The following is a 23,437-nucleotide window of genomic DNA, read 5'->3' as shown; positions in this document are numbered from 1 at the left end:
TGTACTTTAGTTAGTTTATGTAATTGTATTTAATTGTAGTTATTTGTAGGTAGTTTATTTAGTTAATTTAATGATAGTGTAGTATTAGGTTTAATTGTAACTTAGGTTAGGATTTATTTTACAGGTAATTTTGTATTTCTTTTAGCTAGGTAGTTATTAAATAGTTAATAACTATTTAATAACTATTCTAACTAGCTAAAATAAATACAAAGTTACCTGTAAAATAAATATAAATCCTAAGATAGCTATAATATAATTATTAATTATATTGTAGCTATCTTAGGGTTTATTTTACAGGTAAGTATTTATTTTTAAATAGGAATAATTTATTAAAGTATAGTGTAGTGTTAGGTGTAATTGTAACTTAGGTTAGGATTTATTTCACAGGTACATTTCTCTTTATTTTAGCTAGGTAAGCTATTAAATAGTTAATAACTATTTAATAGTTATTGTACATGGTTAAAATAAATTGAAAGTTACCTGTAAAATAAATATAAATCCTAAGATAGCTAGAATATAATTATTATTTATATTGTAGCTATATTAGGGTTTATTTTAAAGGTAAGTATTTAGTTTTCAATAGGATTCATTTAGTTAATAAGAGTTAATTTATTTAGATTTATTTAATTAATATTTAAGTTAGGGGGGCGTTAGGGTTAGGGTTAGACTTAGGTTTAGGGGTTAATAATTTTATTACAGTGGCGGCGGCGTAGTGGGGGGCAGGATAGGGGTTAATAAATTTATTATAGGTGGCGACGGTGTAGGGGGGGCAGATTAGGGGTTAATAAATTTATTATAGGTGGCGACGGTGTAGGGGGGGCAGGATAGGGGTTAATACATTTAATATAGGTTGCGGCGGGTTCAGGGAGCGGCGGTTTAGGGGTTAATACATTTATTATAGTTGCGGTGGGCTCCGGGAGCGGCGGTTTAGGGGTTAATATGTATAGAGTAGCTTGCGGTGGGCTCCGGGAGCGGCGGTTTAGGGGGTAATAACTTTATTTAGTTGCGGCGGTGTAGGGGGGGTCAGATTAGCGGTGTTTAGACTCGGGGTACATGTTAGGGTGTTAGGTGTAGACAGCTCCCATAGGAATCAATGGGATGTCTGTCAGCAGCGAACTTGTACTTTCGCTATGGTCAGACTCCCATTGATTCCTATGGGATCCGCCGCCTCCAGGCTGGCGCTTTGAAAACCAGGTACGCTGGGCCGTAAAAGTGCCGAGCGTACCTGCTAGTTTTTTGATAACTAGCAAAAGTAGTGAGATTGTGCCGCACTTGTGTGCGGAACATCTGGAGTGACGTAAGAATCGATCTGTGTCGGACTGAGTCCGGCGGATCGAAGTTTACGTCACAAAATTCTACTTTTGCCGGTCTCGAGCCTTTGATAACTAAGGCGAATCAGCCTCGCCACAAATACGCTGCGGAATTCCAGCGTATTTGAGGTTGACGGCTTGATAACTAGGCCCCATTGGCCTCAATTACAAGTGGAGTGCAATTGATAGCGCAGTCTGTGTTCTCTTGCACTCGGTTCCGTTCTAAGAATAACGTACAATTTGCCATTAAAAGTGGATAGTAAAGAAGGATAACCGGAGAATCTTTACGTGGCGGACATTTTTTAGCGTGCCCTATATTTTTAATGGAAAGCGCAGTGGTCATTTTACAACTTTTAAGTGTTCAATCGCGACATGAAACCCAAAATTTTCTATCATGATTTAGGTAGAACATACAATGTTAAACAACTTTCCAGTTTACTTCGATAATCAAATTTGCTTCATTCTCTTGGTATCAATTGTTGAAGGAGCAGCAATGCACTACTGGTTTCTAACTGAACACATACATGGGTGAGCCAATGACATTCGGTATATATATATGCAGTCACCAATCAGCAGCTAGAACCCAGGTTCTTTGCTGCGCCTGAGCTTTCCTAGATAAACCTTTCAGCAAAGGATAACAAGAGAAGGAAGCAAATTAAATAATAGAACTAAATTGGAAAGTTGTTTAAAATTGTATGCTCTGTCTAAATCATGAATGTCTAATTTTGACTTTACTGTCCCTTTAATACCGCTGAAAAAAAATTGCACTTTTGAAGATCTGAAGAAAACTGTTATTGCTTAATTGTTTAATACTTTATTTCCATATAATTTTGTGTGTTTTGTATGCAAAGTTATAATTATGCTTACTACATCAAGAACAAAGGTTCATTAGTGACAAAAATGGAAAAAGGGATATGTACAGTATATGTCAAGGTGCAAGACTGGGAAGGGCTCAAAGGTGTATATCTATGCATATTATATATATATAATCAGAGCATGCTAAATCCCTCACATTACAGACTTCTATGGTGGTGCAGTCAAATTTATGTTGGGTATACCTCAAGCGCAAAGCTGACGGTACGCTAAGTTGAGGGTCCGATAAGATGATAGTGCGCAAGTAGTGGAGTTCTTCATGGAGTTCAAAACTATACTATTAATAATAATGATTTACTATAGGTCTTTTTTTTTTTTTTTAGATTTAAATATTTTTATTGAGAAACAATGAAATAAGTGTACAGATCTGAAGAAGACATAGCTCCAATTCGTCAAAACAAGTCTTAGAAGTATAACAGACAATCAGTTGCGTCAAAATTAAAGAAACAGTTTCACTTAAGGAAAAATGCTGAGTTTGAACTTGTCTTATCAAACCTTTAAACATGGATGAAAAGCTTGAAAGTAAGGAGAGGGTATCATAACCACTAAGTGTCAAGGAACCTTATGTAGAAGAGGGGTAATAAGAGGGGGGGATTGAGGAAGGGGGGGTCTGAGGGGAGAAAAAGAAGGGGGTAGTCGAAGCGTCGTCGCAGTCATGTTAAATAGGAAATAGGCGAGGGGAGGGTACAGTCAAAAAGCTAAGCGTCCTGGACGGCTGCGTTGGGTTTCCAGTCTGTGCTGTGAATCTCTTTCCAGTCTGCCCATACCAGCTCAAACAGATCAGATTTATTCAATTTATAAAAGATATCCTTTTCCATGGTATATATATAAGCCATATTATTACATACTACAGACCAGCTGGGAGGAAGTTCCTTTTTCCAAGAGCATGCTATAGAGTATTTGATAGTCATAAACAGGTAGATACAGATATATGCCTGGTGTTTAGGTAGGGGATGTAGGTTTAGGTGGAGAAGAGCTGAAGTAAACAGCCTGGGGAGCCTAATACCGATACTCTGTAGGACCGAAAAGCATTTTTGCCATAGAGGTTGAATCAAAGGACACTCCCACCATATATGGTGAGCAGTGCCCCTGTGGCCACAGTTTCGCCAGCAGTTAGGGGACACACTCGGGAAGATTTTCGCTAACCTAGTGGGTACATAGTACCAGTGAGAGATAAGTTTAAAGTAGGTCTCGTACAACGTTGTGCAATGAATAGCTTTCTGGGTCAGAGAGAAGGCTCGCTCCCACTCCTCAGGGGTAGTGTGCCTCCCTATCAGTGATTCCCAGCGGGACAGATGGGCAGGAGTTTCCGGGCATTGTGAACCACCTAAAAGCACGTAATGAGTAGAGAGGGGCCTACACAGCCTATTTCCCCTGGCCCAGATGGACTCCCATAGGGTTAATGGCCTAGCTAAGTTGGGTTTAAAACCCCAACTACTTAGGAAACTCTTAATCCTGTGATATTCAAAGGATAAGTATGAAGGGATCGGGACATCTCCGCTAATTTGGGATAGTTGTTTGAAGGAGACCCGGGGAGACGAAGACCAAAGGTCCGAAATAATATTTATTCCTAGTTGGGCCCACTTATTGGGATGGGAGTCTTGTAGGCCCGAAAGGAGGCCTGCTATGGAGGCGACTGGGGAAGGATTCTATCCCAGAAGTCAAGACATTCACATACAACAGGCTTGACCAAGGCCAATTCTCTTCGGCAATGCGGCAGGGTCCAGATTAGGTCCCGTAAGGTAACTTGAAAGGGTAGTGAGGCCTGTTCAATGGTTTTCCATTTAGCATCCAAAGTCTTTACTCCCCATTGGGAAACATGGGTAAGCATTGCACCTTCATAGTACCGGATCACCGACGGGGAAGCTATGCCACCCGAGGATTTAGGGAGTTGAAGCACTCTATGTGCGACTCTAGGCGGTTTACCCATCCAGATAAATTTGGTAAACCCGCTCTGGAATTGGAGAAGTAAATGTCTCAGTATTTTAATGGGTAGGCAGCGGAATAAGTACGTCAGCCTGGGGAGGAACGACATTTTCAGCGCCGTGATCCTGCCCAGCCAGGATACATGCTGGAGATTCCAGTCTTTATGCAAGGAGCGAAGTGAGGTTAAGAGAGGGAGATAGTTATCCTTAATTATTTGAGGGAGGCTGCTAGAAATCCGGACACCCAAGTGCAGAATGGATTGTTCTGTCCAGGTAAAATTATAGCTCTTAGTGAGGGGAGCTAATTGCGCACTTGTAAACCCTTGTGTATACACTTGAGTTTTTGATAAGTTCAGTTTGTAGTAAGAGTGGGCGCCAAAAGTGGTGAGTATATCTAGGAGTCTGGGAATACTATGCTCAGGATGCGACGAAAAAAGGGTGACGTCGTCGGCAAATAGTGCAATCTTGTGCGAGGTACCCGACAGGATGACACCCTTAATTTGGGGATCAGATCTTATCTGCTCTGCAAGGGGTTCGATCGAGAGGGCGAACAAAAGCGGCGAGAGAGGACACCCATGTCTGGTGTCATTTGTAATGGAGAAGAGAGGGGAGTGGAAGCCCAGACCACTCACAGATGCAGTAGGAGTGGAGTAGAGGGCCTGAATGGCCGTTATAAAGTCAGGGGGAAAGTGAAATCTCTTGAGGACTGCCCAAAGATATTGCCATCTGACCCAGTCAAAAGCCTTCTCGGCGTCAAGAGAGATGACCGCAAGTGGCCTTCGAAGTCATGAGGCAAGAGTGAGAATGTTGAGGAGACGCCTCGTATTGTCTGGGCCCTCTCAGAGAGGGACGAAGCCCACCTGATCCGGGTCAATCAGGGAAGGTAGCAGGTTGGCGAGACGATTAGCCAGTATCTTTGAATAGAACATAATGTCCGTGTTTATCAGGGAGATAGGTCTGAAGCTCGCGCAAAGGGATGGGTCCTTGTCAGGTTTTAGGATGGTGACAATATTGGCTTCTAGGAATTCTCTCTGAAAGCGGCCTTCTTTTCTAGCTTAATTATAAAACTTTAATAGTAAAGGGGCAAGTTCTCGTGCATAGACCTTATAAAAATGAACCGGGTAGCCATCCGGGCCAGGGGATTTGAAGGACTTTGCATTCTTAATAACTCTCAAAATTTCTGGGAGAGAGAAAGGGGAGTTTAAGATGTCTCGTTGTTCCGGGGCTAGTATGGGGAGCGACAAAGTCTCAAGATAAGTCTCCAGAACCTCCTGAGGAGTGGACCTAGGCGACTCAGCTGTGGCTATATTATAAAGCTTGGCATAGTAATCAGCAAAAGCCTCACCTATCTGGGACGGAATCTGAAGAAGGGAACCTGAGGACCTTATGGAGTGAATTCGGGAAGCCCCTAACCTATTTCTAATTTTGTTCGCTAGCAGAGTATCGGCCTTATTACTTTTATAGTAGAATAAGTGCTTGAGCTTGGTAAGGTTAAGCTGGGTTCTACGTAGTTCAATCTGGGAAATGTGATCTTTAAGTGCAATAATTTGGGATGTGGTATTTGCGGTGACAGCACTTCTATTGCGTGCTTCTAGTTGCCTCAGCTTGATATGAGCTTGTGAGAGGGTGAGGCCTGCCTGCTTTCTAAGGTGTGATTGTTTAGTAATAAGGAGACCTCTGATTGTAGCTTTAGCAGCTCCCCATAAAATGTCATCTCTAACAGAAAGATTGTCATTAGTTTGAATGAAGTGAGTAATATCTCTGCGAAGTTCCTCTCTGAAGGGTACGTCCTCCAGAATCTGGTGGGGTAACCTCCATTTGGGTCTAATATGAGTAGTGTTAGTGGAAGTTATGTCAGATTGGACTAGGTCATGGTCTGACCAGGCACAAAGGGATATTTTGGCCATCTTAATCAAATCAAGGGAGTCAGCCGTGGAGAAAATGTAATCTAGCCTTGAGTATAGTTCGTGGGGGTGCGAGAAATGGGTATAGTCGTGGTCGCGTGGGTGTAGAGCTCTCCAGATGTCATAAAGGCCTGAGGCAGACATTATTTGTCGGAAGCTAAGTGAAAGTTGTTTGGCTGGGGAGGGTGTCATACCCGAAAACCTGGTTCTTCTGTCTATTGTGTGATCCCAGACCATGTTAAAGTCCCCAGCCATGAGGACCCTCCCCTGCCGAACCTGGGAGAGGACATGAAGGATGTGTTTAAGGTATCTTGGCTGATTGGAGTTCGGGAGATATATGGACACTAGGGTGTAGGTAACATGATTTAGTTTACATATGAGGATGACGTATCTTGCCTGAGGGTCTCTGATGACTTGTATAAGTTCAAAGGCCAGACGCTTGTGTAGTAATATTGCTACTCCTCTGGCTTTTTTAACATAAGAGGCAGTTTCAATATGAGTATAGGACTTGGAAGTGAGCCTGAGAGGCTCCTTGGCTAGCCAGTGCGTCTCCTGCAGGAATACCACATCTGGGTTATGGTGTTTTAGTGACCTAAGTAACAGACTGCTTTTATGGGGAGAATTGAGACCTCTAACATTGTGTGTCAGTAGCCTAATGGTGGACATAGCAGATGGTGAGAGTGGGGGTACAGAGCCCTATGGGGTATTTAGACTATGTTGTGGACGAGGGGGAGGGTAGAGGGAGAAGTATTAGGAGGAGAAGGGGGTAGGTAGGGGGTCACAAAGAGAAGTGCCCAAAAGTGTGGTGGAAATAGTCCACCTCAGAGAGTCCTGGAGTGGACTTCTATGTGGGGGCGGAGCAGGTGAGGTAATTAAACTAAAGTGCACAGAGTTAAGAACATCATCAACGGCAGCCCCGCTCTGCAACATATATGTACTAAAATACAAACTAACAGTAAAAGAGTAATAAAAAATTTGTCTAAAACAGTGTGATTATAATCAGCAGAACATACTTGTCAAAAACAAATACAACAGGTATTGAAAACATAAATCCAGTAAACCTGAGAACATAAGTTCACAGAGTGACTGTGACTCGGGGTCACAAATGGACCCATATAACAGTTGAAGAGTGCAAGCCCATGGGTTCAAGAGGTGACTGTAGGTTGGGGCAGCTTTGCCCTTTTTACTCTGTGGTCATCGACAGTCCACTCAGGCGCGGAAGCGCGCAGCTTAGGGTAGGGAGGGTCCCGTTGGGGAGGAGGCTCAGGTCTTAGACCCCAGTTGGTAAGGAGAGCCAGGCCCTAGGCCAAGGTTGCAGCCACAAAGGTCTGATTGTCCTTAGTGATGATAAGGCGAGTTGGATACCCCCATCTGTACTTAATGTTGTTTTTCCGAAGAGTGATAGTGACAGATTGATAATGCTGTCTCTGTTGGAGGGTGTGAGCCGAGAGATCAGGGAGGAGCTGAATGTCTTTAAATTTCTCGCTGAGAGAGGGCTTCCTGAAGGCTGCTTGCATCAGTCTATCCTTATATAGAAAACTGTGGAAGCACACTATTACATCACGCGGTTTGTCTTGAGCCACGTTTCTAGAGCGTAGCGCCCTGTGTGCGCGCTCCATGGTGTTGGTTAAGCCTTCAGGGTTGCCTATCAAAGTATGAAACAGTTCTCTCAAAAAGTCCTGCAGCTCGGTTGGCGCAACCGACTCCGGGATTCCACGGAATCTGATGTTATTGCGCCTGGACCTGTCCTCTACATCTGCCACCTTGAGTTCCAATTGAGAGATTTGGTCAGCCAGGCTTTCTGAGTAGGCTAGGAGGTTAGAATGGTCCACCACTATGTCATCTTGCTTCCGTTCTAGGGCGTCCACTCTCTCTCTGATTTCCGAGATCTCTTTTTTGAGCTCTGCTAAACTCCGTTGAATTTCCTGCGTGATGAATTTAGTCTTTGAGGCTAACAATTTCTTTAGTGTTTTCTCAGTAATGTAGTGCTGTGAGGCAGACGCAGATTGAATACTAGATTGGGACTCCTCATCTTGCGAGTCAGGGTCACTTAACTCTCCTTGGGTTTCCATGTCTGGGCCCTTAGGCTGTTGCGAGAAGTGGTCGTAGACTGTCTTCTTGGATTTCAATGTTGATTTAAGAGGCTTCCTGCCCAAGTGCGGCATGTTGTAAGAGCTAAGTTCTGGCGATGGCACCCAAAGAAAGTGTACTTGAGGTATATCTGCAAAGGGCTGTACAATTCTGCTGAAAAGAAAGTTAGTGAATCACATGTACATGTCAAGTATTACTCTAAATACTGCAGAGCGGGGCTAATTATTGTACAAATTATAACAATCACATGTTAGGTGTAAATACTCACATACAATAAGTCAAATTTGGTCCCTCACCTCAGGGGAATTGGGGATACGACCCGAAGGAAGGGGAAAGGGAATTGGAGGTGACCCACCCGGACGAGCCGGGCAGGAGCGGGGAGGTGAGGGATTGGAAACACCTAGGGGCTTACTATCGCAGCAAGGTCATGCAATCAAACTGAAAATACGGTAAATACCAATACAATGTTATTCAATGCAAGTCTCTAACAGTGCAGCTTTGTAGCGTATAATTGCCTGAGTGGGAGCTTAACTCGCTTTGTTCTCATGGGTGTACAGTGAGGAATGTATATTAAGTCTAATTTGACCCAGCAGCATGGTCTGATTATGTGCTGGGCTAATGTGGAACGTGCGCACTATTATCCGATCGTAGGCTTAAGACAATTTGCTCAGAATATATTAATGGTGAGGGGTGTGTATCAGGACTAATCAGAACCAGTGGTGTTACGCAGTGATGTGTTAGGCTAGTGTGGTATGTGCACCAAAAATAGTACCTGTAAAAAGAAATGCAGGTTAAATCAACAACTCTACACCCTGAATGCAAAGTTCAGGGACACCTGAGCTGACGCAGCAGCCTTGTCCTCAAGTTATGCAATCTAAGAATCCAAGTTAGCCTAACTAAAAGACACAGTCAAACTAACACATTGTTATTGTGTCCTAAGGGCTACCTGAAAGTTCCTCAGCTACCTGCCTGTCAGGGTGCTACCCTCTCAAATTGCATTAGCAAACGTAACTATGAGAGGATGGTATGTCAAACAATGAGTACACTTGGATGCCTTTACTGCCCTCCTTACTTGAGCACTGCTTGGGGATGTTGTTAGAAAGTTCCTCTAAAGGATAGGTTGACAGGATTCGTTGAGGTTATGGTTTTAATCTGGGCTTCCCTCCGTAGGCCCCAAAAGAAGGCTGATAGGGGAGGTCCGGGCAGGGGTAATGGACATCACAAGTCACTGCGGTGTAATTTAAGTTCACAATGTTGCTTAAAAAGAGGGGCCTTTGGGACTAATCCTGTGCCGCCAATATGAGGAACATTATGGGCAGAATAGGGCTTATTGCTCACCCGACAAAAACAATGACCCCAAAGCAGCCTACGTGTTATGCACAGGCCAGACAGATCTCACCCGGTCTTCTAACAGGAGGAGCCTCGCCCCGGGACCTCCTGCTGCCTCACCGCCTCTCTCAGGAGACTCTTCTTACAACGATGACGGCTAGCTGAGCACTGGCGCTGGAAATGTTGATGCGGCACCTTTTATTCAAAGACCGCAGTCACCTCCGATAACGACCTCCTCCTTCAGCAGGGGCAATATGGCCGCGGTTCACGCCAATAGGGCCAAAGGTTAGTGCACAGACCTCCGATTGCCTCCTGCTTCTTTAGGGTCCGCCAGCTGCCCCTCCACACTTCTCACCACCCTTTAGTGATCTTGGGACACTCAGGTGGGACAAAAGACCCCTCAGTTCCGGCTGGTGTGTAGACGGCTGCGGACCACTTCACTTCAGCCCAATTACAGTTGTGGCTCAGATCTTCAGCTCCGGAGCGGATCCCCGACCCTCCGGAGCCTGATGTAAGCCTCGCAAACAGCTGAACCTAGCCCAGGCGGCGATTCTCCAAGTCCTTGCTCCGAGAGCAGGCTGCAAGTGTGTGAGTTGTGGGGAGGATATAAAACCCACTCACTTAAAGTGAAATTTGGATAACGATGAGATATTTTTTATGTACTTTTAGTAATTATGAGTCTGGAGCTCTATAAGAGTGCTTCTGACCAGCACGACGGTTAGCTCCGCCTACTATAGGTCTTTTGTGAGGTCATGCGCTCCACTTGATAAATATGCCCCCTTGTCTTGAGTATTGTGTACAGTTCTGGAGGCCATACCTTCAGAAAGATATAAATAAATTGGAATCTGTTCAATTGAGAGCTAGTAATATGGTACACGGTCTGCAGTACAAAACTTATAAAGAAAGGCTCAGTGACCTAAACATGTATCGTTCAGAGGAGAGAAGAAAGAGGTGATACAATAAGACACTTTCAAGTATATTAAGGGGCTTAATAATGCTGAGGCTCTAAATACATTTCACACACCAGAACAAGGGGTCATGATCTCAAGTTTAAGGATAGAGGGTTTAGGTGTAACTTGCACCAGCGCTTTCTTACAAAAAGGGTTTATGTAATAAAATATGCTTAAAGGGACACTGAACCCAAATTTGTTCTTTCGTGATTCAGATAGAGCATGAAATTTTAAGCAACTTTCTAATTTACTCCTATTATCAAATTTTCTTTACTCTCTTGGTATCTTTATTTGAAATTCAAGAATGTAAGTTTAGATACCGGCCCATTTTTGGTGAACAGCCTGGGTTGTCCTTGCTGATTGGTGGATAAATTAATCCACCAATAAAAAAGTGCTGTCCAGAGTATGAACCAAGATGCCTTCTTTTTCAAATAAAGATAGCAAGAGAACGAAGAATTGATAATAGGAGTCAATTAGAAAGTTGCTCAAAATTGCATACTCAATCTGAATCACGAAAGAAAAAAATTGGGTTCATTGTCCCGTTACGGCTATCCTGCAAACTAAATAAGCTTACATTGTTTTAAAATATGGGCAGGCTTGTTGGGCCTATGGTTTTTATCTGCCGTGAAAATATATGTTTCTATACTATCTCTCTACCTGATGGTAAATTAGGAAGTGTAATTGACTCACATAGTAGGACATTCTTTGGATCTGAGAAGAGCTATTGAACAAAATAGGTCCATGGATGTTTTGTTACAGATAAGGAGCAAACATGGCAGGCTTGTAATTATTCTAGTAAAGCACGAGAAATGAAAGGCAACCTCATGATTTGTTAATAAGGGGCAAGAGTACAGGAGGAAATCTGATCTACAATACATTCATATAGGATGCAAACCAAATCATTTTTGTACCTCTTTTAAAGTGTCAGGTTAAATCCATTGGGTGACGCATTTTGACACCCTCTTTGGAAATGATGTTTGGAAATTCTATTGGCTGTTCAAATCAGCCAATAGAATTTCAGTAGCTCTCATCCTATTGGCTGATTTGAACAGCCAATAGGATTTCAGAAGCTTGCCTCCTATTGGCTGATTTGAATTTAACACTCAAATCAGCCAATAGGAATGCAAGGGTGGCCATCTTGAATCGCGTTCCTTGCATTGAAGCTTCAGTTTTTACGGCGGCGACCGTAAGAAGAGGAGCTCCGCGTCGGATGTCTTCAGGATGGACCCGCTCTGCGCCAGCTGGATGAAGATAGAAGAGGCCGCCTGGATGAAGACTTCTTGCCACATGGATGATGACTTCGCCGGCTGGATGGATCCTTCAAACGGGACTTCAAGAACTGTAAGTGGATCGTCGGGGGTTAGTGTTAGGTTTTTTTAAGGTTTTTTTTGGGTGGGTTTTATTTTTAGTTTAGGATCTGGGCAATGTAAAAGAGCTAAATGCCCTTTTCAGGGCAATGGGTAGCTTAGTTTTTTTTTTAGAGTTAGGGTTTTTATTTGCGGGGGTTGGTTGGGTGGTGGGTTTTACTGTTGGGGGGGGGTGTTTGTATTTTTTTTTTTACAGGTAAAAGAGCTGATATCTTTGGGGCAATGGCCCACAAAATTTTAGTTTATTGTAGGCTAGGGTTTTTTTTTTTGGGGGGGGGGGCTTTTTTATTTTGATAGGGCTATTAGATTAGGTGTAAATTTTTTTTATTTATGATAGTTTGGTTTGTTATTTTTCGTAATTTAGTGTTATGTTTTTTTTGTAATTTAGTGGGGTTTTTTTTGCAATTTAGTACTTTTAATAAGGTTTAATTGTATATTTAAATAATTTTAGTAGGGTTAGGGTTGTCATTTAGTTTATTTAATTGGTAGTTTAATTTAATTGTAGTATAATAGTTAGGGTAGGTTAAGTAATAGTTTAAAATCAGTTTATTTTAATTCTACAGGTAAGTTTTAATTTATTTTAAGATTGGGATGTTGTAATTTAATTTAAAGTTAAGGGGTTGTTAGGTTTAGGGGTTAATAGCTTAATTTAGTTGCGATGTGGGGGGCTGACGGTTTAGGGGTTAATAGGTTTAGTTAGTGGTGGTGATGTGGGAGGCCAGAAGTTTAGGGGTTAATAAGTTTATATAGTGGCGGCGGTGTCGGGGAACGGCGGAATAGGGGTTAATACATTTTATTTAGGTTGCGGCGATGTCGGGGGCAGATTAGGGGTGTTTAGACTCGGGGTTTATTTTAGGTGGAAGCGTAACTTGTTTTCTACCATAGAAATCAATGGGGTATATTTCATTGTCTTGCAGCATCGAACATAAGCTTTCGGTGCTTTCAGACTCCCATTAATTTCTATAGCATCCGCGGGCTCAAGGGTGGCGGACTGAAAACAAGGTACGATGCGTCGGAATAGCCGCGAGCGTACCTGTTAACTATTTGATAAATGGGGAACAGTGTCAAATAGAGCCAAATGTGTATTCGGAACATCTGTAATGACGTAAGCATCAATCTGCGTCGGATTGAGATTGTGGGATCGCATGTTACGTCACAAATTTCAACATTTGCTGGTCTTGAGGCTTTGATAACTAGGTCGGATCAATCTCGCAACAATTAGGATGTGGAATTCTGGCGAATTTTCGGTTGACACTTTGATAAATAGGCCCCTTAGTGAGAAAGGGTTTGATTCTGCATTCAATGTCACCTTTAACGTCTGCTTGTTCTACAAGAAGTTAAGTAAGAATGAATTATATAAGATGTGTTAAGTCTGGGGCTTTGGTAGATGTCCAGCATTTAAGTATTCATTTCCTGTTTAATAGTAAAGAAATATTTAAGAAACAGTCGTATGAAGAGGAGTGAGTATGACCAATAAAGAAGAAGCCTTGCATCGATAAGTCTATTTGCCTGCAGCACACGCTTGTTAACCAAAATGTACTTACTTTGCGACAGCTACAAAAAAGGTGTGCAATATCAGGATTAGTAGCCGAACATTTTGGACATTTGTCTGCTGCGCCTGGAATCCATTTTGTCCTCAGTTTGGTTGTAATATAGCTAAGTTGAATACATTTAGTGCGCATTTCTCAGTGACCCTTTGAGAGTGTGGAATGACGTGAAAGTTCTACCCCTGTGACAGTTCTCCACTTCACACAATTTTGCATAATAGTAGGTGCTATTTCCGCAACTATTAGATTATAAATGTAGGAGATAGAGTGGACCCCTTGTCTGGTTAGCGAGCATATATTGTCAATATTGGTGTTACTTTTGCAGTCTAGGCCCTCTGCTATAAGCTTGCGACCATAATGTAGGCTCTGAAAGTTCACAAAGGTACTATTACTGGGAAGGACAAATTTTACTTGGAAGTCTGGGAGAGAAGAAGGTTGATTAGTGTTTGCATCTAATAATTGAGCTACTGTGGTTAAGCCACATTTCTCCCATAATATAAACATTCTGGAGGTCATGCCAGGTAGAAAAGTAGGGTTGCCTTGTAATGCTAAGTATTTGGTAAATCTATGTGACAAGACCCACTATTTGCATATAACCCTGGACCTCCAAAGATCTCAAAACAGTATGTTGTTCCTTACTTGTGGGGGAAGAGATTGGAATGGAGCATGTGATAGAAAGTCCAAGTGAATCGGATATACAAGTGATTTCTCTAAATTGCTCAGCCAATCAAAGACAAGTTTACCCAAAGTGGCCCAGATGTACCATTGCACATTTGGGAGTTTAAAGCCTCCTCTATCTGTAGGTGATGCAAGTTTGAAGTGACTTATACGCTGTTTTCTGTTCCAAATAAACTTGGAAAAGGATCCCTAAATAGTCAATATATCAGCTCACATAAACATTATTGGCAACAGTTGCATAAGGTACAACAATTTTGGCATAGCCATCATCTTTATTAGACCGTTACGACAAAGAAATTGGTAAGTTGGACCACCCATCAAGTAAGGAACGTAATTGTTTAAGCACGGGTGGTATATTGAGTTTATCAATCAGATTAGGGTTAGTGCAGTAGACGGATAGCTAAGTATTTAAAAGGTCAGTTATTGATTTTAAGGATCATTTGTGGTAATGAGGAGTTAGTGCCATTTAGAAGGTAGGTCAATTCGGATTTATCTAGGTCCATTTTGTATCCCAATATTTTCCGGAATTGTTCAAATATTGAAACGAGCTTGGGAATCATGCTGGTTGGGTTCTGTAAATATAATAAATCATCAGCATATAAGGATATATGAAGTGAGTGAGTTCCAATTTTGATTCTCTGCAAGGTCTTTCTAATATAAATGGCCAATGGCTCAATTGCTAAGTTAAAAAGGAGAGGTGAGAGTGGGCAGCCTGACGGGTTCCCATCCCCAAGAAGAAAGGATGGGAAACGTCACCGTTCACAACGACAGAAGTGCATGGACGTGAATATAGTGTTTGAATGAGATTATGGAAGTCGTCCTTGATTCCAAACCTGTCCAAGGAAGTCAACAAGTGTTCCCATTCTACTCTGTTGAACGCCTTCTCCTCGTTAACTGTTAGGAGACATCCGTCCGACAGTAAGTCAATCCGTCAATCACATTTAGCCTGTCAGAAGTGAGAGATCACCACCAGTGTCCTCCAGATATTCACGACTGAAGAACGATTTTGCATAAAGCCTGCATAGTCACAATGTATAATGTCACCAGCTACTTTAGAAAGTCTGTCTGCTAGTATTGCGGTAAAGAGCTTATAGTCATTATTTAAAGGGATAGTAAACCCAAATTTTTTCTTTCATGATTCAGATAGAGCATGCAATTTTTAGGAACTTTCTAATTTACGCCTATTATCAATTTTTCTTCATTCTCTTACTATCTTTATTTGAAAATGCAGTAATCTAAGCTAAGGAGCTGGCCCATTTTAGTTTCAGCACCCTGGATAGTGCTTGCTGATTGGTGGCTACAGTTAGCCACCAATCAGCAAGTGCAACCCAGGTGCTGAATCAAAAATGGTCCGGCTTCTAAGCTTACATTCTTGCTTTTCAAATAAAGATAGCAAGAGAATGAACAAAAATTGCTAATAGGAGTAAATTAGAAAGTTCGTTAAAATTGCATGCTCTCCTTTTAAAAATGATATGGGACGGTAAAGAAGAGGGTAAAGTCGGGTCTCTGATTTCAAAATTATACACATATGAGCATATGCAAAGTCAGTTGGGGGTGTGATTGATCCTTTGAGGTAAGCCGGAAAAAAATTGCTAGCGTGGGTCTAACTTCATCCTGTAGTATTTTGTAATATTCAATTGGAATTCTATCTGGTCCTGAAGCCTTACCTATTTTACCAGCTTGTATGGCTTTCTTAATTTCTGAGCTTTGTACCGGCGCATTTATAGGTCTAATTGTTCTGAGGATAGAGTAGGGGTTTTAACTTGGGTCCAGAAGTCTTCCCTATCCTTAGGTTCTATCTTTTGTTTAAAATAGTGTTTTATAGAAGCACACAAACTCAGCCATAAGATATACATTGTTTGCGTATGTGATATTATTAGAGACTATGGAGGTAACTAAAGATTTGGGGGATGCTACTTTCGCATTTGGTAGCAGCTTTCTGGTCTTATTGCCGAACTGATAAAAGTGGCCTCTCCTGTGATTTTGGAAGAGTGTCTTACTTTCTCAAGGCTGTCTCTCAAACTTTTTCACCTCATAATATTTTAGTCTATTTTTGTGAGATAGTTTCTTCAAATAAGCATTATATGCAGCTGTCAAGTCAGCAAAAGTAATGGTAATTGTTATTCGTCGTTTAGAGTTATAGTGGGCTGTAAATGCTGAGATTTGTCCTTTCAGAACAGCCTTAGAGACTATCCAAAATAACTTAGGAATGTTGACAATTTAAGGTGTTATACTCCATCCATTGTGATTGCAGATGTTTTTTGGAAGTTTAAATTATGGTGTAGACAATTGGGAAAACGCCAGGCCCTCTGGGGTGGTTGATGCGGAAGTGGCTGCTGTGTCAACCAAATAGGAACATGCTCCGAAATCGTGACCACAGTGACATCAGTGTTTGGTGTCTGACTACGCAACTGTGAGGAACACAGAAAGTAATCTATGCGAGAAAGGAACCCATGTGCCTTAGACAAGCAAGTAAAATCTCTCTGAGTTGGGTGACAAGGTGGTCTCCATACATCAGAAAGCCCTAGTGAAGTTTTAAAGTTCTTAATGCTGGCAATTTCACCCATGTGTCCCCGGGTGCAAACCTTTTTGTGAGTTTTAATAGCAGTATCAAATTGTCGGTCTAGAGGCAAAGCCTTAACTAAATTAAAATCTCCTCCCAGAAAGAGAAGCGTGTCAGCGTGAGTAAAACAGATTGGAGAGAGTGCCAGAATTTTGGAAGTGGTTGATTTGGTGAATCGGTAATCCTTTTTTAATCAGGGTGGCAACAACACATTTTCAACCCTCAGTTGGAGTATAAACTATATGTCCCACCCATCTAATTCTAAATTTCTCATACTCTGCAGTCGTGAGATGAGCTTCCTGCAAAAGGGCAATATCAGTAGCAGCTTAAGGTGTTGCTGAATGATGCTTGGCTTGGCTGGGGAGGTGATACCTCCCACATTCCAAGATACACTTTTAAGAGTTTGGGCCATGAGGTGTAATGGGTAGAGTAGTGTCTACTGAGAAGTAAAAAATAACTATAGAATCAAGTGAGTCAGTAAAAGGAGAGCTTGCCAGTAATACAGAGATGTGTGTAGCGCGGTGTAAACACTAACAAGATATGTGAATGCGTCAACTCACAGGTTACAGTGTCAGGAAGCAAAGATCTGACACGTCCGGGGTCTACCGTCGTGTTGGGCGGGCACTGCATATTGCTCCCGTGATCTATGAATAAAACGAAACAGAAATATGCAATAAAAAACAGATTAAACCATATGAATGACTGTAGCATCTTGGTTCTTCCCTTGATGGGAAAAATGAACAATACTTGAGAACCAGTAGTCTGTGGTGCCAGAAAACAGAGAATTAAAAAAAAACAATAAAAGTAAAACAGCCATAACTAAAAGTACATCATAGCAAAAAGTATAAAGGGCCAGATTACAAGTGGAGCGGTATTTAAAGCTCCCGCGCTAAATCCAATAGTAAGGTTTTTGCCCACGTCGAGTAGCGCAAAAAGCTGAGAGAGAGAGAGATATTGTACCAAAATGTATGTGTTTATTCTATGTATATACATCTGTAAATACATATATACACATAAACTGTTACTGTTTTTTTAATAATTTTTATTAGAGAGTGTTAATGAGTGTAACTGTACTTTTAAATGTATTTTTGATGTGTTTTATGACACTTTTTTGTTTCGAGAAATAGTTAACCAGAACTCTGAGGATGCGCTATCGTGATGTGCATTAACTTCAATTGCGCTCAAGCGATCGCATTTACTTTAAAATTGTAATACAAGCGATAAACCCGATGTGTGCAAACACCCGTGATCAAACCCTTTTCGCTCGCACATAACTGTTACCGTACCACTCGTAATCTGGTCCAAAGTAGGGATCAAGTTATGGAGCAATCCCTGATTCAATCAGTTCAAAATGTAGTGATTGATAAAAAAGCTTGAGAATTGCCCAACAACCCCGGCATCCTGAGTTTCAGAGTTCAGATAGTCTTGCAAGGCTTAGGTCTCGTAGGTGCCACAAGTGCCAATTTAACGGGGTAAAGGAGTAAAACTTGTCTACCCGGTTGTGCAATTTGGTACAAAATGGCGCAAAGTCCTTTCTTCTTTTGGTGATCCCTACTAAGAAATACTGAGAGAAAACTAAAGCAGTCTGTGGCATTCATAGATAATTTTGTTTTGGCTCTGTATGCCCACAGCACTGTGAGCTTTTCTTGGTAATGCAATAATTTGAAAATTACCTCTCTGGGTCTCTGATTAGGCTTAGCCATAGGTGACACCGCTCAGATTCCGTGGCCCCTTTCCACATCCAGAGGCAGAGTGTCTGAGTTCAAATGCAGAAGTTTAGGAAGAGTTAAAGGGACAGTCAACACCAGAATTTTTGTTGTTTTAAAAGATAGATAATCCCTTAAAGGGCCATAATACCCAAATGTTTAAACACTTGAAAGTGATGCAGCATAGCTGTAAAAAGCTGACTAGAAAATATCACATGAACATCTCTATGTAAAAAAGAAAGATATTTTACCTCAAAAGTTCCTCAGTAGCCACATCCCATTGTAAAGGATTTCTAAGCAGCTTATTAGTATGTCTGTCCTGGGACAGCTGAAGGGATGAGCCTCGTGCACTCTCATATTATTTCCCTATTCAGATTAGGGAAGTTTACAATGAAATCTCATGAGAGTTAAGTCAAATCTCATGAGATCACAGTAAAAGAGTTCATGACCTCAGCACTGCTGATGCTGATTGGCTGCTGTTAATTTCTTCATTTTTTTTTTTTTTTTTACCTGCAGCTGGGAGCAGCTGAGTATAACTTTTTACACAGAACTTACTCTGCTGAGCTGAGGAGATTGTGAGGTAAAAAGTAAATTTATGCTTACCTGATAAATTGATTTCTTCTATGATACGATGAGTCTACAGATTCATCCTTTACTTGTGGGATATTATCCTCCTGCTAACAGGAAGTGGCAAAGAGCACCACAGCAGAGCTGTCTATATAGCTCCTCCCTTGACTCCACCCCCCAGTCATTCGACCGAAGGTACAGGAAGAAAAAGGAGAAACTAAAAGGTGCAGAGGTGACTGAAGTTTTAAATAAAAAAATATAATCTGTCTTAAATTGACAGTGCGGGCCGTGGACTCGTCGTATCATAGAAGAAATCAATTTATTAGGTAAGCATAAATTTACTTTTCTTCTATAAGATACGACGAGTCCACGGATTCATCCTTTACTTGTGGGATACAATACCAAAGCTACAGGACATGGATGAACACCACTGCTTGAAGAACTTTTCTCCCAAAAATAGCCTCCGAAGAAGCAAAAGTATCAAATTTGTAAAATTTGGAAAAGGTATGAAGTGAAGACCAAGTCGCAGCCTTACAAATCTGTTCAACAGAAGCATCATTTTTAAAAGCCCATGTGGAAGCCACCGCTCTAGTAGAGTGAGCTGTAATTCTTTCAGGAGGCTGCTGTCCAGCAGTCTCGTATGCCAAACGGATGATGCTTTTCAACCAAAAAGAAAGAGAGGTAGCCGTAGCTTTTTGACCTCTACGTTTTCCAGAATAGACAACAAACAGAGAAGATGTTTGACGGAAATCTTTGGTCGCTTGCAAGTAAAACTTCAAAGCACGAACCACGTCCAAGTTGTGCAACAAACACTCCTTCTTAGAGGAAGGATTAGGACACAGGGAAGGATCAACAATTTCCTGATTAATATTCTTATTAGTAACAACCTTAGGAAGGAATCCAGGTTTGGTACGCAAAACCACCTTACCAGAATGGAAAATAAGATAAGGTGAGTCGCATTGCAATGCAGATAGTTCAGAAACCCTTCGAGCCGAAGAGATAGCAACTAAAAACAGAACTTTCCAAGATAGAAGCTTAATATCTATGGAATGCATAGGTTCAAACGGAACCCCTTGAAGAACTTTAAGAACTAAATTCAAACTCCATGGCGGAGCAACAGGTTTAAACACAGGCTTGATTCTAACTAAAGCCTGACAAAACGACTGAACATCTGGAACATCTGCCAGACGCTTGTGCAGTAAAATTGATAAAGCAGATATCTGTCCCTTTAGGGAACTAGCTAATAGCCCCTTCTCCAATCCTTCATGGAGAAAGGACAAAATCCTAGGAATCCTGATCTTACTCCATGAGTAGCCTTTGGATTTGCACCAATAAAGATATTTACGCCATATCTTATGATAAATTTTCCTATTGACAGGCTTTCGAGCCTGAATCAAGGTATCTATAACCGACTCCCCGCTTAGATAAAATCAAGCGTTCAATCTCCAGGCAGTCAGCCGCAGAGAAACTAGATTGAGATGCTGGAACGGACCTTGAATGAAAAGGTCCTGTCTCAGTGGCAGAGTCCACGGTGGTAGAGATGACATGTCCACCAGGTCTGCATACCAAGTCCTGCGTGGCCACGCAGGTGCTATCAAAATCACCAAAGCTTTCTCCTGTTTGATTCTGGCAATCAGACGAGGAAGGAGAGGAAATGGTGGAAACACATAAGCCAGGTTGAACGACCAAGGTACTGCTAGAGCATCTATCAGTACTGCTTGAGGATCCCTTGATATGGACCCGTAACAAGGAAGTTTGGCATTCTGACGAGATGCCATCAGATCCAATTCTGGTGTGCCCCATTGATGAATCAATTGTGCAAACACCTCCGGATGGAGTTCCCACTCCCCCGGATGAAAAGTCTGACGACTTAGAAAATCCGCTTCCCAGTTCTCCACTCCTGGGATATAGATTGCTGACAGATGGCAAGAGTGAGTCTCTGCCCATTGAATTATTTTGGAAACCTCTATCATGGCTAGAGAACTCTTTGTTCCCCCCTGATGATTGATATATGCTACAGTCGTGATATTGTCCGACTGGAATCTTATGAATCTGGCAGAAGTCAGCTGAGGCCACGCCTGAAGCGCGTTGAATATCGCTCTCAGTTCTAGAATGTTTATCGGTAGGAGAGCCTCCTCCTGAGTCCACACACCCTGTGCTTTCAGGGAATTCCAGACTGCACCCCAGCCTAATAGGCTGGCGTCCGTCGTCACTATGACCCATGCTGGCCTGCGGAAACACATTCCCTGGGACAGATGATCCTGTGACAACCACCAAAGAAGAGATTCTCTGGTCTCTTGATCCAGATTTATCTGAGGAGATAAATTTGCATAGTCCTCATTCCACTGTCTGAGCATGCATAGTTGCAGTGGTCTGAGATGCAAGCGAGCAACTATGTCCATTGCCGCTACCATTAGTCCAATTACCTCCATACACTGAGCCACTGACGGCCGAGGAATGGAATGAAGTGCTCGGCAGGTGGTTAAGATCTTTGATTTTCTGACCTCCGTCAGAAAAATCTTCATGTCTACCGAGTCTATCAGAGTTCCCAGAAAAGGAACTCTTGTTAGAGGGACAAGTGAACTCTTCTTTATGTTCACCTTCTACCCGTGAGATCTTAGAAAAGCCAACACGATGTCCGTGTGAGATTTGGCTAGTTGGTAAGTTGACGCCTGAATCCGGATATTGTCCAGATAGGGCACCACTGCTATGCCCCGCGGCCTTAGAACCGCCAGAAGGGACCCTAGCACTTTTGTGAAAATTCTGGGAGCTGTGGCCAACCCGAAGGGAAGAGCCACAAACTGGGAATGCTTGTCCAGAAAGGCGAACCTGAGGAACTGGTGATGATCTTTGTGGATAGGGATGTGAAGATACGCATCCTTTAAATCCACAGTGGTCATATATTGACCCTCCTGGATCATTGGTAAAATAGTCCGAATGGTCTCCATCTTGAAGGATGGGACTATGAGGAATTTGTTTAGGATCTTGAGATCTAAAATTGGTCTGAAGGTTCCCTCTTTTTTGGGAGCCACAAACAGATTGGAGTAAAACCCCTGCCCCTGTTCTGCTTTTGGAACTGGGCAGATTACTCCCATGGTATATAGGTCTTCTACACAGCGTAAGAACGCCTCTCTTTTTGTCTGGTTTACAGACAATCGAGAAAGATGGAATCTCCCCCTTGGAGGAGAATCTTTGAAGTCTAGAAGATACCCCTGGGTCACGATTTCTAAAGCCCAGGAGTCCTGAACATCTCTTACCCAAGCCTGAGCAAAGAGAGAAAGTCTGCCCCCTACTATATCCGGTCCCGGATTGGGGGCTGCCCCTTCATGCTGTCTTGGTGGCAGCAGCGGGCTTCTTGACCAGGACTTAAGCCATAACGCTCTACGCGCTAAAATTGCAAAACCTGAATTCTTTGCCGCTAATTTAGCCAGTTGAAAAGCGGCATCTGTAATGAAAGAATTAGCTAGCTTGAGAGCCCTAATTCTATCCAGAATATCATCTAATGGGGTCTCAACCTTAAGAGCCTCCTCTAGAGCCTCAAACCAAAAAGCAGCTGCAGTAGTTACAGGAACAATGCACGCCATAGGTTGCAGAAGAAAACTCTGATGAATAAATATTTTCTTTAGAAGACCCTCTAATTTTTTATCCATAGGATCTTTGAAAGCACAACTGTCCTCAATAGGTATAGTTGTACGCTTAGCTAGGGTAGAAATAGCTCCCTCCACTTTAGGGACCGTCTGCCACGAATCCCGAAAGGTGTCTGATATGGGAAACATTTTCTTAAAAGTAGGAGGGGGAGAGAACGGAATACCTGGTCTATCCCACTCCTTAGTAACAATGTCCGAAATCCTCTTAGGGACCGGAAAAACATTAGTGTAAGCAGGAGCCTCTAGATATCTATTCATTTTACACAATTTCTCTGGTGGAATTACAATAGGGTCACAATCATCCAGAGTCGCTAAAACCTCCCTGAGCAACAAGCGGAGGTGTTCTAGCTTAAATTTAAAAGCCATCATATCTGTGTCTGTCTGAGGGAACATCTTTCCTGAATCAGAAAGCTCTCCCTCAGACAGCAATTCCCTCACCGCCAACTCAGAACATTGTGAGGGTACATCGGAGATGGCTAATAAAGCGTCAGAGGGCTCAGCATTTACTCTCACACCGGACCTACTGCACTTCCCCTGCAACCCAGGCAGTTTAGATAAAACCTCATTGAGGGTAGAAGACATAACTGCGGCCATATCTTGCAGGGTGAAAGAATTAGGCGCACTAGAAGTACTTGGCGTCGCATGGGCGGGCGTTAATGGTTGTGACACTTGGGGAGAATTAGATGGCATAACCTGATTCTCTTCTGACTGAGAATCATCCTGCGACATACTTTTATCAGCTAAAATATGTTCTTTGCAATTTATTGCCCTTTCAGTGCATGAGGGACATATTTTAAGTGGGGGTTCCACAATGACTTCCAAACACATTGAACATTGACTTTCCTCAATGTCAGACATGTTAAACAGGCTAGTAATGACCACAAACAGGCTTGAAAACACTTTATTTAGTGAAAAAATAACAATCTTAAAAAACGGTACTGCGCCTTTAAGAGAAAAAAAGCATACACGTTTTGCAAAAC

This window comes from Bombina bombina, chromosome 12 (genome assembly GCF_027579735.1).
Source record: "Bombina bombina isolate aBomBom1 chromosome 12, aBomBom1.pri, whole genome shotgun sequence".
In the NCBI taxonomy this organism is placed as follows: Eukaryota; Metazoa; Chordata; class Amphibia; order Anura; family Bombinatoridae; genus Bombina; species Bombina bombina.
Note: the sequence above shows the minus strand (reverse complement) of the source record.